Source organism: Papaver somniferum, chromosome 2 (assembly GCF_003573695.1).
Source record: "Papaver somniferum cultivar HN1 chromosome 2, ASM357369v1, whole genome shotgun sequence".
Taxonomy (NCBI): Eukaryota; Viridiplantae; Streptophyta; class Magnoliopsida; order Ranunculales; family Papaveraceae; genus Papaver; species Papaver somniferum.
The window spans coordinates 114889655-114896820 of record NC_039359.1 but is presented as its reverse complement, the minus strand read 5'-3'; positions in this window follow the sequence as shown (position 1 = coordinate 114896820).

The following is a 7166-nucleotide window of genomic DNA, read 5'->3' as shown; positions in this document are numbered from 1 at the left end:
ATCTGCTGGGAATGTTCTTACTGATGAACAACAAGTTCTAGCTGTGATAAGTTCGTTGCCTGATTCTTGGGTGCATATGAAACAAATTTTGACTCATAATGAAAGCATCAAGAATTTTTTTGAAATTTCTTCACACGTTGAGCTTGAGCCTGAGCGCCAAGAGGCGACACGTGTGACTGCCTTTTATGCTCAAGGTGGCGCAAACCACAGAGTAAGCGCAAGAATAATATCTAAAAGGATGTCATCAAGGTTGAAAATATACCTAAGCGCCCTTGTGGCAAGCGAGCTGGTAAAAATGATAAGTCCAAAATGGAATACTACAACTATGGTAACAAGGGACATTTTGTTCGTGAGTGCACTGAGCCTAAAAAGGTACCCTTTTCACCAATCTCTGTAAAAATTTGTGTTTGTACACATGTATTGGTTGCTCACTCTCTCTCTGAATGGATTGTAGATACGGGAGCAACAAGACATGTTGCTCGAGATCGAGTAGCGTTCGTAAATTATCGACGTCTTTCACGTTGTACATGTGCCTTTATGTTTTCTATTTGAATTCTAGAGTTGTTGGAAGATGAACTTGCAGTATATAATCATTATTGGTTTCATTATTGCAAAATTCTTATGAAATATATGTGCCTTTACGTTTTCTTGAATCAAGCTGATATTTCATATATGCGCAGAAGTCAAATCTATTATGTTTTTCATAAAACATAGAATATAACAAACTCTTTGAGAATTTTCTCGCCATATTAATCTACTTGTGATCACACTTTTGCGTTTTTATTACTTCACACACTCCGTAAGATTCTCTTATGTTGAGTCGTATCGATCAAAATTATCTTTTGTCCGTAACTAGCGTGGAGATTATTTTAAGTCGATTTTCAGATACAAATCCATGTGATTTGTTAATGTTGTTAGAGCACTACTCGGCAGAACTCGCAAGCATTGCTATCTCAAGCTTGTTTGTCAAGTTTAGCTGTCAAAAATATAAGTCTTGATTTCTAGTCTACTTATAGCTATGTTTCATATTAGGATAGAATGTGTAGTTGAGCTTTAGACTTCACGACGTTTATCGATTGAAGAAGAAAAACTACTAAGGGGAGCTTGTGAAACTTCATCAACAAAAGGTATGTGGAGACTTGAACTCATCTATCACTCAGAAATCTATTCTATTCTATCTCCTACTGAGACAAAGTCGTATAGCTATATAGACTTTACATTTTACACATTTGATATTTCGAGCTGAGTTTAACTCGTTATATATTTCTCGAAATATGTGTTGGAAAGCTTTTTGCTTTAACTACGTTCATTATTATTCTTGACGAAAGTCAAAAGATGATCATGTGAAAATCACCTGGTAACATCTTACATGATTTGTATGAGAGTCATTTGATGTAGACTCATAATATTTCGTATTAACCATTCGATCACTTGAAAATTGCTTATAAGCTAATAGTTTGTGTGAGACAACTATTGTCGTCTTCTAAGAATGTTTCAATGATTGAAATGGGAGTTAAGAGCTAAAACCCATGTCTGGATACATTATGGTTTGTATACTTAGTGTACGAACTATTTTGACGGAATTCAGGACCGAAAGTGACATACCCGTTCGCAAAATTATTCAACTGTTTAAGTCAGGGTACTTAAGTTTGCATACCTATTCGCAAATTGATTTAACTGTTGAAGCCCGGGAACTTCAACTGAATTCGGTCCGGAGCTAAAGTTTGGTACCTGTTTGCAAACTTAAGTGGTTCAAGTACAAAAATTGGTTAAGAATGATTTCATACTCATGAAAAAATACATTTATAAATTAAGGAATGCAATCTTTGCAAACCGTGGCTAAAATGTTCATGAACTGATTCTTTTGAATCAATCTGATTTTGCTTCAATTGTGTCTTATATACTTCTATGAGAATATAAACAATTAAAGAACTCTATGAGTAACACAATTAGGTTCATTTGATTAAAAATTGATCTAAAAGTGTTAAGATGAACATGGTTAAGAGAAAAGTGTTCATATGGCTAACTTCGGTTAACTGTTATTGAACCAACTCAATATACACATTTAGGTACAGTTACCCGTATCTAAATGAAGGTATATTTCATTTGTGTTTAAAATCCAAGACCATCTAACGGTGGAAAGATATTAGCTTGAATCTTTAATCAGGTTTCATCTAACGGTGAATATCGATTGCTTTGTTCCAAAGTTATCAAACCCTGAGTTGAAGATTATATAAGCGAGAACTCTAGAAACTGGGAAACCTAATCCCCACACCTCCTGTGTGATATTAGTTGCGACTAGAGTCGATTCTCCTTTATCCTAGTTTTTTCTTAATACCGTTATAGGTTATCGACTTAAAGACTTCATTGGGATTCTAAATCCAGACCCAACTATTTTCTCTGTAGTTGCGTGTTCAGATCTTACGTATTCTATCGTATTGAGTACTATCTTCTCTAAGATTTGCTCGAGATTTATCTCTGATAGGTATATAAAAAGTAATCACAAATCTCTTCGTCCTATTCTTTGTGATTCCACAATAACTTATTTTACTACCATATAGTTAAGTTATTGCGAGGTGATTGATATTTCTAGGATGTTCTTCGCGAATATAAGACCGTATTATCAATTAGTTCCTGTTCACCTTGATTTACCAAAAGACGGAACAAAAATTCTTAGGTATTTCTCTGGGAGACATATTTATCTATTAAAATAGACTTTTCTGTGGGAGACAGATTTGTTTATCAAGTCTTCGACTTTGGGTGGTAGCAACTCTTAGTTGTGGGTGAGATCATCTAAGGGAATCAAGTGCGTAGAGTCTTGCTAGGATTCAGAGGCGTAAGGAACGCGACTGTACCTTAATTAGTGTGAAATTGGTTAGGGCTCAACTACATTCCAGTCCGAAGTTAACTTGTAGTAGGCTAGAATCTGTAGCGGCTTAATATAGTGTGGTGTTCAAATCTGGAATAGGTCCCGGTTTTTTTTTGCATTTGCGGTTTCCTCGTTAACAAAACTTCTGGTGTCTGTGTTATTTATTTTCCGCATTATATTTTCTATATAATTGAAATATCACATGTTGTGCGTAGTTCAATAAATTGGTAAATGCAACCTTTGGTTGTTGATTGAAATTGTTTGACGCTTGGATATTGGTCCTATTTCTCATATTGATCCGGCTCACAGATTTCTATCGTTCGATTACAGATTAATTTGAGAAATTGAGATATAACTCTTAGATACTTTTTCATGATTGAGTCTGACTGTCTAGTTGATTCTTTTGGAATTGTATTGGAGTTGTCCATATAGATTGCCTGAATAAAATATTGGGTGTGGTTGTTAGACCCCCCCGATTTTTCAATTGGTTTCAGAAAAGGCAAACACGATAAACCTAATAAGTTTGTGTTTGTTTGATCCTAAAGACTGTCCCTATGGGAAATCACTTTGGGAAACTGGTTCTGTGCATCTGTGACGCATACCAAAAATCCTCAAAGATTGTTCAGAGTTCATTCTTCTCAAGATTGCTGGTCTCTCAATATAATCTCACATCATCTAAGACATTGGAAATCCTAGATGATGGAAAACAATCTAAAGGAAAATTTAAAGATTCCTTTAAAAAGGTTCGTTGCAGGAAACGTGTGAATAAAAGCTCAAGGATATGGAACCTCACTAGACTTCTTATTAATCTTTTTGAGGAATACTATCGTGATGGATCAATTGACAAAGATCTATATATGGATTTTGATAACATTTTTAAATCTCTGGAACGACTAGTCTTGATTAAGGAAAAGGTTTGTACTGGTAAAAAATCTGATTACGTCATTCGTGACATACATTCGAGTTTTGGCAACAACTCGGTCAAAATCGGTAAAAAGATTTTTACTGGTGGTGTTGCGAGTTCCAGTTATTGGAGAAATCCTTCCTTTAATCATAAGAAAAAGGAGTCAAAATTTTCAAATAACTCTGAGTATTATCATTACTATGATTATACTTCTGGTATATTTCGCAATATTGGCCGGAGAAGGTGCACGAGGGTTCCTCTGCTCATCTAGCCTCTTGGTAACAAGATTGGTTTCACCCCATTTGTATATAACTTGAAGTGGGGCAAGTAACGGTCTGATTTGTTTTGTGTCTTTGTATTATGGGTTAGTTTTATTTTTAAAATTTATTTTTTCCTTGAAGAAAAACTTGCTTGACATAATTTTTCTGTCCACCTGAGGTTAAATGATGAAGTTTTATTACTTTATCCATCGCACTATTAAATTCTCCTAAGTATGCAAACCTCATGGTTCAAGTTTTGGATTTGGATTCTTATTCCCCTTTATGGGTTACCGAACCAGTACGGGTCCAAGCCCACTACCGGGTTCTTTTAAAGGTTCTCATGCGCATACCCTTCATCTTCATCTCTTTTTCCGGGTTCGTGATCAAGGGAGTCTCTTGGATTCATGAATTTACTCGTTAGATCTCTTTTTGGAGGTCAATAAAGGACAAAGGCTTGTCATCATTCTCAAGTATCACACCAAGTAAGATTTTCTTTTTCTTATTACTCTCAATTTTAGGGTTCATGGGGAAAATCAATAATGATGATAAGGATTCTAAGAAGATGTCAAAAAATCATGGTTCTTCCTCTCTCAGGGGGATGATCATACCAAATGACCAAGATTCTATTAGAATTAGATTCATCAATGATTCTGGTAGTAAGATCTTTGAAAACATTTCTTCTAGTGATTTCATTCTAGATAAGAAATTGGAATATGGTCATAAGGAAGATTTGATTTATTTTGAGAAATATACTTTTGGTAACATCTTTAATGGTCTTGGTGAAGGTTTTGACACTCTCGCAAGAATCTTTTATGCTAACATCCATGATGTTAATCTTGATGAATTAGAATTCAAGACTGTGATAAATAGAAAAAGGATTCTTGTTGATAGAGAGTTGATCTCAAGGATTACTAAAATTCCTTTGGGTAATTTTTATCTTCCTAGACCAAGAAGAGAGAGATCATTTTATGAAATCATCTCTAATGGTATTTGTGGCAAGAATGTTGATTGGTCCGAAGGGAAACTTCCTACAAATGATCTTAGTCTTGCTTTGATAATTTTCGGAAAACTTGGCTTTTCTAATCTTTGTCCCTCTACAATTGAGAACTCTCGGTGAAGTCGTGATTTTGCGGAGTTAGTTTATTTCCTTGAATCGGGTGCTCAAGGTCTTGATATTTATGTATTTATCATTCGTTAAATGATCTCTACGATGTCATCCAACAAGAAGTTAGGCTTTCCTTGCTTAATTGAGCAAATATTTCGTGCACATTCCATTGACCCCTGTTTGAGGGTGAAAACGTTTTCTGCTGATTTTGGTAATTTCGGGTGTGTGGGTGAGAAACGAGTTTAAACCCTAAACAATGTACTGCAAGAGAGTACTTTAGATTCAAGAGATCAATCTGTACAAATCCGGCCTAAACCAAGAAATGGCCGTTCTAGACTTGCTTCGGTCACAAAGTGAAGGAGAAGGGTTGGTTTTGGGGAGGGAAGCGAAGAGATTGTTGAGACCAGAATAGTTGATTCTGGAAGAGTAGTTGTTTCACGACTTGTATCAGAAAGTGGAAAGCTAACAGATGGAAAGCTAGCAAATATTTTCTGAGTGTTGTATCCTCCTTACCTGAACTTGTCGTTCGGTGGAAATAGGTAAGACCTATTTATACAAGTCGAAGTGAAACATACTCTGGTCTCGTAAGAAATGGAAAACGAATGAGTAAATGTGAGGAAGTGGTAACCGGTAACGCCTGGAATTGATGTTCTATAAAAAAAAGTGTTTCACCATTACTCCCTGTATTTAATAATCGCCTCATCCATATGACACTGTCTTATAACGGGCGTAGTGTATGTCGCATGCTGTAAACCGCCAAACCAATACCCAATGAGCATCCCCCAGTTTGTGACATGTGTTGATGTCAAGAGTGTTTTCGTGGAAAACATGTAGCATGTTGTTGTTCGGCAAGTTGAGCTTGGGAGACTTGCCGGTTCGGTGGTGACCTTCGACGGTCGAGATTTTTCATCTTGAGAGGAAGGGTAGTCGTTGATTATTGCAACCATTCATTTGGTAGCCAGTGGCATGAAAGCATGGCCGGTGCGGCTTTAATATGGCCTAGTTTAGGCGCGGCCAAAAGTTAGGGTTTTGGATTTGTTTGGGCGCGACCAAACTAGGGCTTGGCGTCGGGCCAAAGGTTGCCATGGGTTAGCTAGTAACCTTGGACGGCTAAGATCTGCATCTTAGATGGAAAAGTGGTCGTTGATCTTCGCAAGCCTTTGTTTTGGTAGCCGCATAGGGAAGGCCGGCATGGTATGGCGCGGCAAGGTGACTGGCATGCCATTGGCATATGTGGCATGGCTGGCATGCCTTGGCGCGGTTTGGGCGTGGCCAAAACAAAGGTTTTGGCGTTGGGCCAAAGGTTACCATGCATTGGTTGGCGACCTTGGACGGCTAAGATTTGCATCTTAGATGGAAGGATGGCCGCTGATCGTCGCCAGCCTTTGATTTGATAACCGCATAGGGAAGGTCGGCATGGTATGGCGCGACAAGGTGGTTGGCATGCCATTGGCACATGTGGCATGGCCATCATGCCTTGGCGCGGTTTGGGCGTGACCAAAACTAGAGTTTTGGGCCAAAGATTACCATGTGTTGGTTGGCGACCTTGGACGGCTAAGATTTGCATCTTAGATGGAAGGATGGCCGTTGATCGTCGCAAGCCTTTGTTTTGGTAACCGCATAGGTAAAGCCGGCATGGTATGGTGCGGCAAGGTGGATGGCATGCCATTGGCACATGTGGCATGGCCGGCATGCCTTGGCGCGGTTTGGGCGTGACCAAAACTAGGGTTTTGGCGTTGGGACAAAGGTTACCATGTATTGGTTGGTGACCTTGGACGGCTGAGATTTGCATCTAAGATGGAAGGGTTGCCGTTGATTGTTGCACGCTTTCGTTTTGGCATCCGTGAAGGAAAGGCCGGCATGGCATGGCTTTGGCGAGGCAAGGTGGATGGCGTGACATGCCATTGACACATGTGGCATGGTTTAGGCGCGGCCAAACTAGGGTTTTAGCGTTGGTCCAAAGGTTACCATGCGTTGTTTGGCGACCATGGATGGCTAATATTTGCATCTAAGATGGAAGGGTGGCCG